Source organism: Capsicum annuum, chromosome 10 (assembly GCF_002878395.1).
Source record: "Capsicum annuum cultivar UCD-10X-F1 chromosome 10, UCD10Xv1.1, whole genome shotgun sequence".
Lineage (NCBI taxonomy): Eukaryota > Viridiplantae > Streptophyta > Magnoliopsida > Solanales > Solanaceae > Capsicum > Capsicum annuum.
Window position 1 is genome coordinate 195895074 of NC_061120.1, and position 16701 is coordinate 195911774.

At 33.9% G+C, this 16701-nt stretch overlaps 1 pseudogene; it reads left to right on the top strand.

The window, feature by feature from the left end:
• Positions 1-14734, top strand: part of LOC107844539 — a 38136-nt pseudogene extending 23402 nt beyond the window's left edge.
• The last annotated feature ends 1967 nt before the right edge of the window (positions 14735-16701 follow it).

The following is a 16701-nucleotide window of genomic DNA, read 5'->3' on the forward strand; positions in this document are numbered from 1 at the left end:
TTTTTGTCATTTTATCTTGCATTTTTTGTCATTTTAAAAGATCTTAAAGAATGCTATTATGAAGATGCTTTAAAATACTTCTTTTATTTGAGTAAAAACCTCAACTTTCTTTTATTTGAGTAAACACCTCAACTTGCTAAATAAGTAGTTTTGGCTTCTCAACTTATCACTTAGGGTGTGTTTGGTATGAAAGAAAATGTTTCCATGAAAAACAAGTTGGTTTCTTTTTATTTTATGTTTGGTTAGTGAGTGATGTGAAACAAGAAAATAGAATAAAGATATAAAATAAAGAAAGACACGATTAGATTTAAACAATCAAAAGATGTAATGGTGAAACTAACCAAAACATCCCTTAATTGGGAACTAAAAATACCTATTCTATTAGAATCCTCAATAAGGTAGTAACCTTACTTTCAAGTCTAGGATAATTGTTGAAAATCAACAAAAGGTTTTCAAGTTCTCAAAGGAGGCACAAATATTCAATATTCCAAAACTAGTGGTTCAACCCTAATATCTTACTGTTTATACTAAGGGTTAAAAGAAGTAAGAAAAGATCAAATTTCTCTTTATTTAAATTAGCTTGTTATTTAAATGGTAGACACACTTAGTATATCATATCTTCAAGTCATACCCATTGGAGCCTTCCAAGGATTCCATCTTCATCCTTAAAGCTTGAAATTCTTGAAGGTTCTTAGCTTGACTTCTTGTGAAAGGTTTTCTTGAAGTAGCGTCACTTTGATGTATATCACTGTCCTCTTCTTCAAAAGAACTTATTCTCAAATTCTCAAATCCTACATCAAAAGGAGATAAATCACGAACACTGAAAAATTATGAATTAAATACTCACTTGGTAAGTCCACTTTAAGAATTATCTCCAATCTTCTCAACCACTAGAAAAAGGTCCATTTCCTCTTGACATAAGCTTGTTTTTCCTTTTGCTTAAAAATTTCTCCTTTCTAAAGTGAGCCCATACTCAATCACCGGGTAAAGTGACTTTTTTTCATCCTTTTTTGGCTCTTTTTGTTGCATCTTTGTTAGCCTTCTCAATTTGCAATATTACTTTCTCATGGATGTTATTCATTTCTTTTACCTTAGCTTTTGCATCTACACTTACAATAACGTCTTTGGGAAAAGGAGTTAAATACAATGGAGTTAAGGTATTAAAGCCATAAAATCACTCAGAAGGGGTTATACCAATAGATATACGAATAGTTCTATTCTATTCAAACTCAATTAATATAATTGATCCTCCCAAGAAGTTAGCTTTCCTTTAACCATAGCTATAAGCATGTTATCTAAGGTTCTATTAACTACCTAGGTTTGACCAACCGTTTGAGGATGACAAGAAGTAGAAAATAGAAATTTGGTTCCCAAATTTCCCCACAAACACCTCCAAAAATGACTAAGAAATTTTGAATCTCTATCACTAATAATTGTTTGGAGAACATACAATTGTATCACATTATGAACAAATAAAATGACAACATGAGATGCATGATCACTTTTATGACAAGCAATAAAGTGAGCCATTTTTGAAAATCTATCCACAACAACAAAGATGCTATCCTTACTATTCCTTGTCCTAGGGAGGCCAACAACAAAAATCATAAAAATATATAGCCAAGGACCGATATGAATAGGCAAAAGGGTATACAAGCCATGGGGTTGGGTATAAGATTTAGCATGCTTACAATACAAACTCCTAGAACAAATTCTTTCCACATCTCTTATCATTTTAGGCAAAAAGAAATGTTCACTAAGAACAACTAATGTTTTTTACGCTCAATAATGACCCATCAAACCTCCATTGTGTGCATTTTTAACTAATAACTCTCTCCATTAAGACATAGGTACACACAATTTTTCATTTCTAAACAAGTATCCCTCCTTCAATACAAATCTAGGAGCTCTAACTTCATTTCCCTCCTTAACAACTTGTACAAACCTACTTGAGCTTACTTGACACTATCCAAAGACTTTTCCAAAAGCATCATCATTAGAATAGAACTCTTTCAAGCTCTCAAAACCCATCAATCTAGAAATAAAGGTGTTCATCAATGCATATCTTCTAGATAAATCATCTCCCACAATATTTTCTTTACCTTGCTTATAAGTAATCATATATGGAAAAGACTCAGTGAACTCTAACCACTTGGCATGCCTCTTATTAAGCTTATTTTGGACTCTGATACGCTTCAAGGCCTCATGATCGGTTCTAATAACAAATTCCTTATGCCCCAAACAATGTTTTCAATTTTCTAAAGCTCGTACTAAGGCATAGAGTTCCTTGTCATAGGTAGAATATTGCAATGGAGCTCCTCTTAATTTCTCACTAAAGTACACTATGGGTTTCCCTTCTTGCATTAAGATCGCACCAATGCCTACTCCACTAGCATCACACTTAATTTCAAACATCTTCTCAAAGTTGGGAAGTTAAAGTAATGGAGTGGAATTAAGTTTCTCTTTCAAGATTCTAAAGGTCTCCTCTTGTTTTCTACCCAAAATGAAAGGATTATCCTTCTTAATGACCTCCGTTAGAGGAGCATCTAAAGAACTAAAACCCTTTAAAAATCTCCTATAAAAATTTGCCAAACCATAGAAGCTTCTAACATCACTAATGGACTTAGGAGTTGTCCAAATTCTAATAGCTTCTACCTTTTCATCATCCACCTCAACTCCTCTTGAACTTACAACAAAGCCAAGAAAAATAACACTGTCCACACACAAAAAAATGCTTTTTAAAATTCAAATACAACTTTTCATTTCTCAACATATTAAATATCATTCTCAAATATTGCACATGATCATCCAAACACTTGATATAAACCAAAATATCATCAAAACAAACCACAATAAAATTATTAATAAATGACTTAAGCACATGGTTCATTAATTTCATAAAAGTTCTTGGTGAATTGGTTATACCAAAAGAAATCACCATCCACTCATATAATCCAAACTTAGTTTTGAAAGCGGTTTTCCATTCAGCTCTAGATTTCATTCGGATTTGATAGTATCCATTTCTCAAATCAATTTTAAAGAATAAGGTAGAACCACACAATTCATCTAGAAAATCATCAATTATAGGAATGGGATGTCAATATTTTTTTGTAATTTTATTAATGGTATGAAAATATACACATATCCTCCATGTCACATCCTTCTTGGGTACTAGAATTACGGGCACCGCTCATGGAATTAAAATTTCTCTCACCAAACCTTTATTTATAAGTTCCTCCACTTGTATTTTCAATTCTTTGGTCTCTTGAGGATTGGTCCTATAAGCTGCTTTGTTGGATATTTGAGAACCCGACAAAATGTCAATTTCATGCTATATTCCTCTCAAGGTGGAAACCCACTTGGCATTTCTTCTGAAAATAGATCTACATAATCTTGCAATTAGAAGAAATAACACTTGGCAAAGATAAAGAGGTTAGTGCATTGTTAGAAAGAAAAGAATAATCTTTAGATTTGATAAATATGACTTAATTAGCACCCTCAATGTTTAGATCTTTCATGCTCTCTTGATTTTGTAAAATTATGCACATTTTTTTTTTTTTTTTTACGTGCTCACCTCTTTTTTTTTTTGTGATAACTCATTCTCACATGAGCTCTTAACCTTTCCTTTTTCCTATTTTGAGTTATTATTTTTCTCTCCCTTACTTCTCTCATTCTTTTGTCTCTTAAGTTTTTCATTCAACTCTCTAATTTTTCTATATTCCTAACTCACTTAAAAAGGAGAAAGTGGGTTAAGAATGTGCTTTTTACCATCCTTAATAGATGAGGTAGAGAAGATCACCCAAATTATGCATTTTTTCTATGGAGGAGAGTGTATAGTTAACTTTCTATAGATTAAAAGATGTAGTGTATGATTGGGTAGTGATGTGGAAGAATAGTAGAGGTGAGAATGTTGTTCCTATTAGTTGGCACGTGTTTCAGGATACTTTTCTAGACATGTTCTTCCAACGTGAGATGAGGGAAGCTAAGATAGAAGAGTTTGTAAATTTGAGGCAGGGTTCAATGATAATGAAGGAGTACTACCATAAGCTTAGTCAGTTGTATAAGTATTCCCTTGATATGGTGGCTGATCCTAGGCCTATTATGAGTAAGTTTGCTACTAGAGTGTCTAGCTAGGTAGTCAAGGAGTGTAGGACTTCCATGCTCATTGGAGACATGGATCTTACGATATTAATGATGCATTCTTAGAAGATTGATGAAAAAAAGTTGAAGGGGGAGATAGAAATAATAAGAGGGCTAGAATAAGATAGTTTGAGTATGGTCAGACTAGGTCTCAAGGAAGAAATAGTTTGCAGTTTCAAAACCATTTATCTATGCCAGCACCATCTTCAGCTATTTCTCATCTCCTAGAGGTAGATAGGAGAAGTAGGGTAAGTCTTTTATGTCCAGATCTCAAAATAGTGTATGTGGAAGGCCTCATAATCCTCCTTGTGCTAATTTCAAAAGGGTGTTTTTATCATCTTGTTTGATTTAAAGACATTACATCTGAGACTCCAATAGTTCAGTCAGTCAGCGTAGTTAATGTGTTTCCTGATGTCTTTCCTGATGATTTGTTAGGGTACCTCCCGATAGGGAAATAGAATTTAGTATTGACCTTCTTCCAGATACTCAGCCTATTTATATACCTCCATATCATATGGCTCCCACCTTACTTAAGGATTTGAAAAAAAAAAACTAAAATATATTTTAGATAAAGTTTTTATAAGGCCTAGTGATCCTTCATGGGGTGCTCCTGTCTTATTCGTGTGAAAGAAAAATAGTTTTTTGCATATTTGCATTAACTATCATCAGTTGAAGAAAGTTACAGTAAAAAACAAATACCTTCTTCCTAGAATCGATGACTTATTTGATCTACTACAAGGTGCCAGTTATTTCTTAAAGATAGACCTTAGATCTGGCTATCATCAGCTTAAAGTAAGGGAATGCAATATTCCAAAGAAAGCTTTCAGAACCCGTTATGGTCATTTTAAGATTCTAGTCATGTCCTTTGGACTAACAAATGCCCCAACGGCTTTCATGGATTTGATGAACAGAGTGTTCAAGCAGTATTTAGACATGTTTATCATAGTCTTTATCGATGATATTCTTGTCAACTCTCATAGTGAGGATGATCATGTAGACTATCTTTAATTGTGTTGCGAACCCATAGAGACCATCAGTTGTTCGCCAAGTTTAGCAAATGTGAATTTTGGTTAAGGTCAGTAGCTTTCCTTAGTCATATCATTTCCAGTGAAGGTATTAGATTTGATCCCCAAAAGATAGAAGTCGTAAGGAATTGGCCTAAACCTATTTTCCTGTCAGATATTAGGAGTTTCTTGGGTCTACCCGATTATTACAGATATTTTGTTAAGGGTTTCTTATCTATTACGTCTCATATGTCTAGATTGACCCAAAAGAAATTTAAGTTTCAATGGTCAGATTTTTGCGAGAAAAGTTTTCAGGAGTTAAAGACTCGACTTACTTTAGACCCAGTTTTAGCATTACCTGATAGTAAAGATGATTTTGTGGTTTATTGTGATGCCTTCAGAGTTGGTTTGGGTTGTGTTTTGATGTAGAGAGGTAAGGTCATAGCCTATGCCTCTAGACAACTTAAGCCTCATGAAAAGAATTACCCAACCCATGATCTTGAGTTAGATGTTGTTGTGTTTTCTTTGAAAATTTGGAGACATTATTTGTATGGAGTGCATATTGATGTGTTCACGAATCATAAAAGCTTTTAGTATGTGTTTACTCAGAGAGAGTTGAATCTCTGTCAGAGAAGGTGGTTAGAATTGTTGAAGAATTATGATATGAGTGTGTTGTACCACCCGGGAAAGACCAAGATAGTAGCAGACGCCCTTAGTAGACTATCTATGGGCAATGTTGCCCATATGGAGAGTGCTAAGAAGGATTTAGTTCGAGAAGTTCATCTATTAGCTAGATTGGGTGTTAGGTTGGTTGACTCAGCTGAAGGGAATGTTTGGTTTCAAAGTAGTTCTGAATCTTCCCTAGTTTTGGATGTGAAGGAGAAGCAAGATAAGGATCCTAGTTTAGTAAAATTGAAGGGGTCAGTTAAAGACCAAAAGGTAGAGATTTTCTCCTAAGGGGAAGATGGTGTGTTGAGATACTAGAGTAGATTGCGTCTGCCTTGTGTTGATGATTTGAGGCAGTAGATTATGGCAGAAGTGCATGGTGCGCATTATTCTATCCATTCTAGAGCCACCAAGATGTACCGCGACTTGCGAGAAATCTATCAGTGGAGTGGTACAAAAAGAGATATAGCAAATTTTGTAGCCAGGTGTTCAACTTTTCAACAGGTTAATGTAGAGCACCAAAGGCCTGGTAGTGTGCTGCAAGAGTTTGGTATTCTCACTTAGAAGTAGGAAGAGGTGAATATGGATTTTGTGACTGGTTTACCCCATTCGCGTCGTCAGCATGATTTGATTTGGGTTATTGTAAATAGAATGACTAAGTGAGCATATTTCTTTCCAGTTCATACGTCTTACACGGCTGAAGATTATGCTAAGTTGCATATCCAAGAGATAGTCAGATTGCATGAAGTTCCTTTGTCCATCATCTCAAATAGGGGTACTCAGTTTACCTCTCTGTTTTGGAGAGCCTTTCTGAAGGTTCTTGGTACCTAAGTTCATCTTAGTTCAACTTTTCATTTGTAGACAAATAGTCAGTCAGAGAAGACCATTCATAATTTGGAGGATATGTTGAAGGCATGTGTTCTTGATTTCAAAGGTATTTGGGATTATCATTTGCCATTGATTGAGTTTGGTTATAATAACAGTTATCATGCTAGTTTTCAGATGGCTCAATTTATGGATATTTATAAGCGAAGATGTAGACCACCAGTTGGTTTGTTCGAAGTGGGTGAGCATGCTTTGATGGGGCCAGACATAGTGTTTGAGGCCATAGAGAAAGTTCAATTAATTAGAGAGAGATTGAAAGCAGCCCAGAATCATCAAAAATCTTATGTGGACATAAGAAGAAGAGATCTTGAGTTTGAGGTTGATGATCTTGTGTATTTAAAATATACACCCATGAAAGGGGTGAAGCGATTTGGCAAGAAGAGGAAGCTTAGTCCCCATTATGTAGGTCCCTTCAATATTTTGAGCCGTGTTGGGAAGGTAGCATATGTGCTTGAGCTACCTGTAGACTTATCCTCAGTTTATCCAGTATTCTATGTGTCCTTGTTGAAGAAATGCATGGACTATTCAGCTGTTATAGTTTCTGTATAAAGCACAGATATCCAGAATAGCCTTTCTTATGAAGAAGTCCCAGTAGAGATTCTTGATCATTAGATTTGTAGACTAAGGAACAAAAAAGTTCCCTTGGTCAAAGTTCTGTGGTGAAATCAGTCTGTTGAGGGTGCTACTTGGGAAGCAAAAGAAGACATGTGTACCAAGTATCCTCATCTCTTCTCCACGAAATTAGATTCAGCTGAAGGTAATAGTTTTCCTTCATTCAGTTCTTTTCGAGTTTTAGATTCTGCTATATAGTCATCTTCATGAGAATTCACTCACTTTCAAATCAGTGTAGTAGCTCACATTAATTGAGATTCAGTTATTTAATTTATTTAAGTTGTGCATGATAGATTATAGCCTCAGATTCCTTAATATTTTCATCTTATCTATGCACACTTGAGGACAAATGTTCTCAAGGAGGAGATATTGTAATACCTTGCACTTTTTCTAGCTTAAATTTGTTCCTAGAATGTTAAGAAATAGCTTTCAAAAGGAAGAATAATTATTTCATGTGAAATTTTCCAAATTTATACGTCCCATTGGGTGGGAAATTTAATAAGCTATCCATCGATACAAAATTTGCCTAATTCTGATACTCAGTTAAGGATTTAGAGCATTTTACATTGACAGTGTGCCACCTGGGCACTTGGCGCATTGCGGAGGTGTGGGTAAAATTATGATTGTCAAATTCCAGTGGCTCTCCACGATACCCACGCATCACGGAGAAGCCCAAATTCCTAATTTTCCCATTCTAGTAGACCGATGCGATAGTGGCATATCGCGGAGAGGGACAATTTCCTAGTTGTTGATTTCTAGTAGCCCAACGCGATATAGACGCGTCGTTTCAGAGACCAAAATGGAATTCCAAAGAGGCACGACGTTGGTGGCACGCTGTGGAGTTAGCCTAATTCCTAATTATCCTATTTTCAGTGAGCTCGATTGTGGCGCGTCGCAGTGGCCACCCAAATTGAAACAATGTTACATTTTCCAGTTTTGCTTAGAAGTTTAAGAGGGATATTTTGGTAAATCCCCAACGCCCCAATCCATTTAATACAAAAGATTAATAATATTCAAAGCAATTTGTGATCATTATTGATTATTCTCTTCAAAAGCAAAACCCTAGAGCTTTAAAACCTCTTCACCAAGAAATCAAAATCCTCCATTGATTCTCCAAGAAAGCTTAATATTAAGGATTCTCAAGGCAAGATAATCAAGAATCCATCTCCAAGAACTCAATTAGAAATCAATAATTCACGTTTCTTCATCTAATCATCAGTCAAGATATGTGGGGTTTATGAACAAGGATCTTCGTCCATCCTTATGCCCAAAACCAAGCTTTTACATTAAATTCATATGATTTTGAATGATATTACATGATTTTTGAATTAGGGTTCATACCCATTATTGCTATTTGCAAAATTATGAGTTTTTTTAGATATTTTGAGGATGAATTGCATGTCTATTTTCATATTTTCATGCCTATAAATTACAGATTTTGAGATAATTATCATTGTTTTCATTATCAAGCATGATTATTATGAGGTTTTGACAGGAGATTGAAGCATAGGCTGTTAGCCCAAGATTAAATATTATTACTTCAAGAAAGATCATGCTTTAAGTATCCTATTATCAGATTATTTATAGATTTTCAGTAAAGCTTTGATCTTTTGATCACCTGATAAGTTTTGGAATTCAGTTTACAAATTTATTACAGATTTCAAAAATCAGAATAGCTTCATTTAAAGATTGATTTAGATAAGTGCATAACTGGTTTCATAATGAACCGTTATACGAGTTTTAAAGTAGATTTCCAACAAAATAAGCATTGCAAAAAAAGGGAGTAGTATTTAGCACTGAGTTGGGTATGATTCCAAGGTCTCATACCCCAGAACTACGTGCCACCGTAGAATGTAGATTTGAGAGCCCATAGTAGGCTGAGATAGTGATCAATTAAGCTGAGATTATACTCCTTGGCAAGAGTATGACAGATCTCCCCAACATGAGGTTTCTTCTTTCAGAAGATGAGATGTTGGACACCATGTAGCTCGCATGGTTTATGTCGGTTAAGAAAACCTCCCTTAAGATAAAGTGTTTTTCCTTACAGATAAACTTCAGATAAAGTATTTTTTTTCTCTACAGAACAGTTTTCCGTAATAATAAAGCCTAATAGAAAAGATTTATAGAAAATATTTTGGGAAAACTAAGTGTAAAGACTCATAAAGTTTACTCAGATTATGCTTTACAGAAAGATAATAGTTATAGACTTTAGCTTTCATATTTTAGAAGTGATCTCTTTCTACACTTAGACAATATGATTTACAAACAGAATACGAGTATAACTTTCAGAACTAAATGTTATGACTTGCTGAATTTATAAAGTATGATTGATTTATTATTCATGATTTCAACATTTTAGATATTCCAGCTTATGTGAGTCATTTACATTTAAAATGCATTGTTTTATAAATTATGATGATGAGATGATGTTTTACTTATGAATTTCACCCCCATATACTCAGTACATCCTCAAAGTAATGATCCACATAAATGTTTATGTGCTATATTATCTCATAATGTAGGTTCAGATGCTCAGTATCAACAATGTGAGTAGTCCGAGCATCTCCATCCGCATCCTAAAGTTGGTGAGTCCTCATAGTTCGGGGACTTATTACTCCTCAGATTTTATAGCTTATCAATTTATGATATTTTAGCATTTCTTTCATACAGTTCGAGTTAATTGGGGGATTTTCTAGTGACTCTCTAGTATTAGTAGTAGAGGCTTGTTGAACTACTAGTTTAAAGTTAGATTATTTAGTATTGATGTTTCAAATATTATATTCAGATTATTCTTTGTTATTTCAGACAGTTTCCGCATTCAGTATGACTTTCATGTCAATATTACCTTGATTATGAGATTTATATCTAGTAGAAGGCAGAACGGGTTATCTTAAGGTTACTTGTAGTCTTAAGCACCGTGTGACATCTTAGGATTAGATTTTGGGGTGTTACAGTGCACCATATTCATTGAGCCATTGAAATCTTTAAGGTTTAGATTTCTTCTTATTAGAAGTTTCTATTGTTCTAATATAGATACACTAGCAACATTGATACATCTTACACTATCAATGATAAAGAAACATAATTGCTCTTCCACTCTACACCAATTATGAAATAGGTTCTCTATTTGATCAAGATCTTCCCTTGATATAGCAATCATACTTCTCCTTACAACAATAATAAGTTTTCCATCATCATTAATTTTTACTCCATAACCTTCTCCCATAAACTCATCACTACTATCATCCTCCATGTGGTCATCTTTAGGTTCATCTTCGATTTGATAATCACTATCATTCAATGCAATGACAGTTCTTCTATTAGGACACTCATTTGCCTTATGACCATATCCATGACATTTAAAAAACTTTATTTTAGATGGAGTTTCAAGTTTAGCTTTTTTACCTCCATCCTTGTAGTCTACTTTTTATTTGCCTTTGTCTAGGTTGGACTTCAATTCTTGATTTGCACCTTTGTATTTGTCCCAAGTGGGAGATAATTTCAAAACCTCCTTATTTTTCACCCATGAAGAAGAAGAATATTACACCTTTGACTTGTTTTCCTTTTGACGACCCTCCACCTTGAGTGTCATTTGATAAGCTTCATATAAAGTAGAACGACAATGAAATTACAATGGTTGGCTTACCTCCTTATTTAAACCCAAGATAAATTTTTCCATAAGCTTCACCTCTTTATCATTAACATTATCTAGAAACCTTGTATGCTCTAGCCTCTCATAATATGCTTCCACACTCTTATTTCGTTGTTGAAGATTGTAATATTTCTTGAGTGTATTTTTCTCATAATCTTGACCCACAAACCTTCCATTCATTATCCTTTTCATGTCATTCCAACTTGTAAAAATGTCTCTATTCACCAAAGCATCTCTTTCAATTTTCTCCCACCATGTAGAAGCAAAATGCTCAAGGTGACTTTTAGCATAATTTATCTTCTTAACATCACTCACATTGTTGAGATTATATTTTCTTTCAAGTTTCACAATCCAATTAAGTTATTCATTAGGTTCAATTTTCTTTGAAGAATAGAAGGGTAACCTTGATGTTGTTGAATCCTCGATCTTTATCATCATTCCTTTTATTGTAGTCTCTACCATCAATCGGATACCACCCTCTATTCCCCCCTCTTATTCCTCTCCAACCTAACCTCTCTTGTTGGACTTTATCATTAGCTCTATAATCATAATTATCACCATCCAAAGAATCATTCTCTTCAAGGTTATATGGGGCTCTCATTTGAGTTTTATTGGCTTGTGGTGGAAGATTTTTTTGTATATTCTACCCTTTGAGAGTGCTTCTTGATTGTAAAGTTTTGGTAAAGTATCAATAGGTGAGAGGGTATCTTGCACTACCATGTGGGATGGAGTTGTATCAAGAGGAGTCTTACTTGATCCCTCATCATGTTGACCAATGGGATTGAAAACCTCAAGTGGTTGCTTTGCTATTTCTTGATTTCTCACCCTTCGATCCATATCTTTCAATTTATTCTTCATTTCCTTCATTTCTTCCAATAGCTTTTGGAGCAAATTTTAATTTTGCTAGAGGATTCTCTCTCCAATTGAGTCATTGTACCTATAAAATAAATAAAAAGTTAGTACGAAGAGTTCTTTACCACTCACTCACATCATGTTTCCCTCTTTTTGTTACTCACATTTGTGTATCACTCTAAGGCCATCCTCAAATGAAATAACCTCACTCTTGCTTGTTACCACTCTTGAATAACCCAAGATTGAGAGTAAACACCGTCAAATAATTCACAAGTAGTACTATGTCTTCAGAATGGAGTGGAGTTTATGTAATCAAGAACGAACAATTAAGAGTTTATGTAATCAAGAACGAACAATTAAAACTAACGGACAAAGAAATAAATAAGCATACAATGAAATGAAAGAAAAAAAGGACAAAAAAATTTGACATGAATAAATTAAACGGACACAAACTAGTTTAACATTAAGTATGAATTAATACACAAAGAAAACTAGCTAGGATTAACAAGAAAATAAGAAACATGTTTGAAAGATTGAACTATTTTTTAATTCTCAAATTCATCTTCTTCAATTCCCAAACAAATGAGCTCAAATTTGAGATATAACTTCCCCACAACTTCACCAACAACTTCTAACCAACAATTTCTTCAACCAAACACCAAATCAACAAAACCCATTTTCAAGTTTCTTCTTCAAAATGACTTTCATTTTTATTTTGTCATGTAATTTTTTATTTCTTCTTTCAAATAGGAAACAACAACATGTATCTCAAGTAATAATATTAAACAACATTCAATCAAATTTTATTTTTTTTGGTCTTCTTTTTCTTTTTTGGAAAATATCAATATCCCAAGACTTAGGTTTGTGAAAACAAATATAATCCAAGCTCTTGATACAAATTTGATGTGAAACAAGAAAATATAAACAAGATAGAAATTACATATAGAAAATAAAGAACGATAGACACAATTAGATTCAAACAATTAAAAGGTGTAATGATGAAACTAACTAAAACACCCCTTAATTGGGAAGTAAAAACATCTAATCTATTAGAATTCTCAATTAGTAACATTACTTGTGAATCCTAGGAAAATTGTTGAAAATCAACAAAGGATTTTCAAGATCTCAAAAGAGGCATAAATATTAAATATTCCAAAACTAGTGGTTCAACCCTAATATCTAGTTATTTATACTAAGGGTTAAAAGAAGTAAGAAAAGATCCAATTGTCCTTCATTTAAATTAGCTTGTAATTAAATGGTAGACACACTCAATTATTAAATATCTTTAGGTCATCCCTATTGGAGCTTGCAAACATTCCATCTTCATTCATAAAGCTTGAAATGCTTGAAGGTCCTTAGCTTGACTTCTTGTGAAAGACCTTCTTGAAGTAGCGTCACTTTGATGTTCATCAGTGAGTGAAAAATATTTTCTAGTATTTGGTTGATGAATGAGAAAATATTTTTTTAAATAATACATTTTAGTGTTTATCTAAAGAGTAGAAAATACTTTTTTGAAAATAATTATTGATCCTGAAAAATATTTTTTATTGGGTGTATTCAGTATGGAGGAGGAAAATATTTTTTAGGAAAATAAGTTGTTTCTTACTTATAGTCTTGTATTCATTATGCAAGTAGGAAAATAATGAGAACGAATAGGGTTAGAAGGATTGTTAACAAAAATTTTTTAATTTTTTTTTAAAAGTTAAATTTAAAAAATTAAATCTTTTTTAGGAGGGGAGTTTGTAGGTTGTGATGTGTTTTGGGGGGGGGGGGGGAGTTGGGGGTGGGGGGGGGGGGGGGGGGGGGGGGGCTAGTACAGGGTGGGTGGGAGTCGAGGTAGGAGAGTGAGGGTGGAGTAAGAAAAGTACTAAATTTGTTTAAATCGGGAGGGGTTCTTGGTAGGGGTGGGGTATTGGAAAAAATTGATTTCTTGGTTAGTAAATCGTGTGTGTTTTTTCATTGTAATTAATAAAATATTTTTAAGTTATAATTTGAAATTCTTTTGAAGTATAATAGAGTAGCCTTAGGGATTTTCTTATAAAATATTCTTCTATTTGAAATACACGGTTAGAGGGACAGTGCCTGTAGAGAATAATAGAAGAAAGGTGTAATTATGGTGACCTCCTGCTAGCCCAAAATCGTTAACTAAGGTCGAAAGATTCAACTAAGAAAAGGACGCCATGAAAAGAGAAGGAAGAACTTTTATATGGCGAACACTATTTGAATTGATTTTTTTTTTGGTTGGTTACAAATGTACAATGTGTCTCCTATTTATACTTGCCTATGGGTGATTCTAGATATTCTTCTGGATACATCCACAAGAAAATTATAGTTATTTTATCTTCTATTTCATACATTTCAACAAAGTGCTTATCCAAGTGATTGCACTAGATTATTTTAGAAACATAATTAGAAAACTATAATATTCATCCTCAGATTATTCTAGAAATTTAAATAGAACACTATGATATTCTTTCTTCCAAAAAATTTACTTTAAATATTTTTCACACTCCCTCTTAAAGTAAATTTGGGAAACTATCCAAAACTCGTTGCAGAAGAGCTCAAACGAAGTTTTGAACCATGCCTTGGTGAAACTCTTAGAAGTTTTTTCCAATTCCTCTTTCTTCTTCCAATGATGAGATTTTCCATCATTGATTTGTCCTACAAAGAAGCAAGAATACGCATTGAAAAAATTATCATCTTTGTAGTGAGATAGATTTACAACAGTCCTTTTTTTCCTTTGCGAACCATATGAATCATTGATGTGTGTGCAAAATCAAACACATTTAATGCTTTTTAGCTCAAAATAATAGTGAATTCTGAAGCAACTATTGTTGTTTTGATGTGTTTGCTCATGATATTGCAGAAAAAGGCTGAAGAAATGAAAATAAACGAAAATGGATCAAAAGAGTTGAAAATCTGAGCAAAAGAAAAGAAAGCATGGCTGACGACTTTGGTGATAAGGCGTCAGCCTCGTGATAGCCCATCACCATTGGTGTCAGCCTTAACCAAAAATTTGGCTCTGATAAAAAATTCTGATGACGCCGGTGATAAGGTGTCAGGATCGTGATAGCCCATCAGTGATGTCATCCGCATAAACTAGAGAATTGAGAGTGAAGAAGAAAAACTGATGACGTTGGTGATACGCCGTTAGAACCCTGACGCGGCATCAGCCACATCGTCAGCCTAAGATAGAGTTTGAGGGCAAATGGAGCACTTCTGACGTCGTTCGTGATAGGTTATCATCCCCCTGACGTGGCGTCAGTGATGTCGCACCTATTCTGAGAAATGTTATTAGTTTGGTTATTTTATTTCCTTAATTAGGCTTTAGTATAAATAGCAGTTTTTAGGGTTTTTAAATTATTAAGTTATCAAGTTTTCATTATTCAGAACAAGAACGTTTTAATAAGAGAGACACAAAAATTGCTCTCTTTCATCAAATATCCTAGTGTTTTGATTATCAACTATATTGTGGGTTTCTAATTTGTGATTCAATCGGAAAGAACTACTTGTTGTTTTCTATCTATTTGTAAGCTTATCATTATAATCATGAATTCAACTTGTTATTTCGTTCATCAAATCATGAGCGGCTAATTCCATTAGCCGGGGTTATGGGATCCATGATTAGGGTTTGACTTGATGCTAGGTGTTTAACGGATTCAAAGAGTAGAACATCTTGAAATTCTGCTGTTTTAATTGAAACCTAGTGGTTGCAAACATTAGGTTATGCCTTAGGTTTTATTTTCTTCTAACGGAGAAATAGACTAGAAGACGTGAATTATCAATAGGAACTCATAAGCTACCAACCTTCTGTTTAATGATTAATGTCGTAACTGGATTAATCTACCTGAGATAACATCCCATTGAAAATACATAAGTTATCTAAGTTCGAGAGAATTAGATAATAAATTGTCTGGTGAGGTCGAGATATAAGTCAGATAGCATAATTATCAGGGATGATCTACTGTTCTACTCATTCTGAGGATCTCTAGCATTACCTAGTATCTATTAATACCCTAAACCTTTGGTGAACATAACTCTGGTTTCCCATTTATATTGATAACAACACTAAAATTCAGAAAGAGAAGATTGATTCATTGTGAACCTTAAACCCCTATCTTTCGGAAATGATAAACTACCAGTAAAGCATTTCATAAACAAATTGATGTTCACACCCTATTCCCTGTGGGATTCGACCCCAACCTAGTTGGTTTTACATTGACAACGATCTCTTACACCCATTCAAGAGTGTAATTTGAGCGTTATCAATCATCACCTTGTCAACTTTTATGATATTATGTTCTCGAGCTCCCTTTTTCTCTAATATTGTCCACAACTTCATTTTCTAGAGGCACACATGTGATGGAAAACTTTGGATCTCTAGCATTCAAAATTGAGAACCTACTAGTTTTGAAGCAACTCTATAACATAAGGGTATTTCATCTGTATCCTCCTCCTCATTTAATTCGATGTATGAAGCCTCAACATCATAACAGGATCCACCACTAGAATTCATTTCCAGCTCTTTAACTATATTGTATGTCTCTACTGAAATTGAGACTTCTCTTTCAACTTCAATATTCATTTGATCTTTAGCTTTTTTATTAACTTCTGATATTTACTTTGAGCCAGTGATTGACCTAGATACATTAAATGATTGATTAGTGAGTTCAACTTCAACTATATCTCCCTTAATGCTGTCTTCAATAAAGTCATCACCGACATATAGATTTTCAAAAACTGTTTGCTCAAAATGTACTTTAATATCCTCCACGTTCAGACTTTTGTTTCCATTTTTAGGATCCACTTCTTTGATTTCCATGATAAAAGCTACCGTGTCACCTGTTTAAACGTCTTCAAAATTTTCTTATTTCTTATCAGTGGATTCCT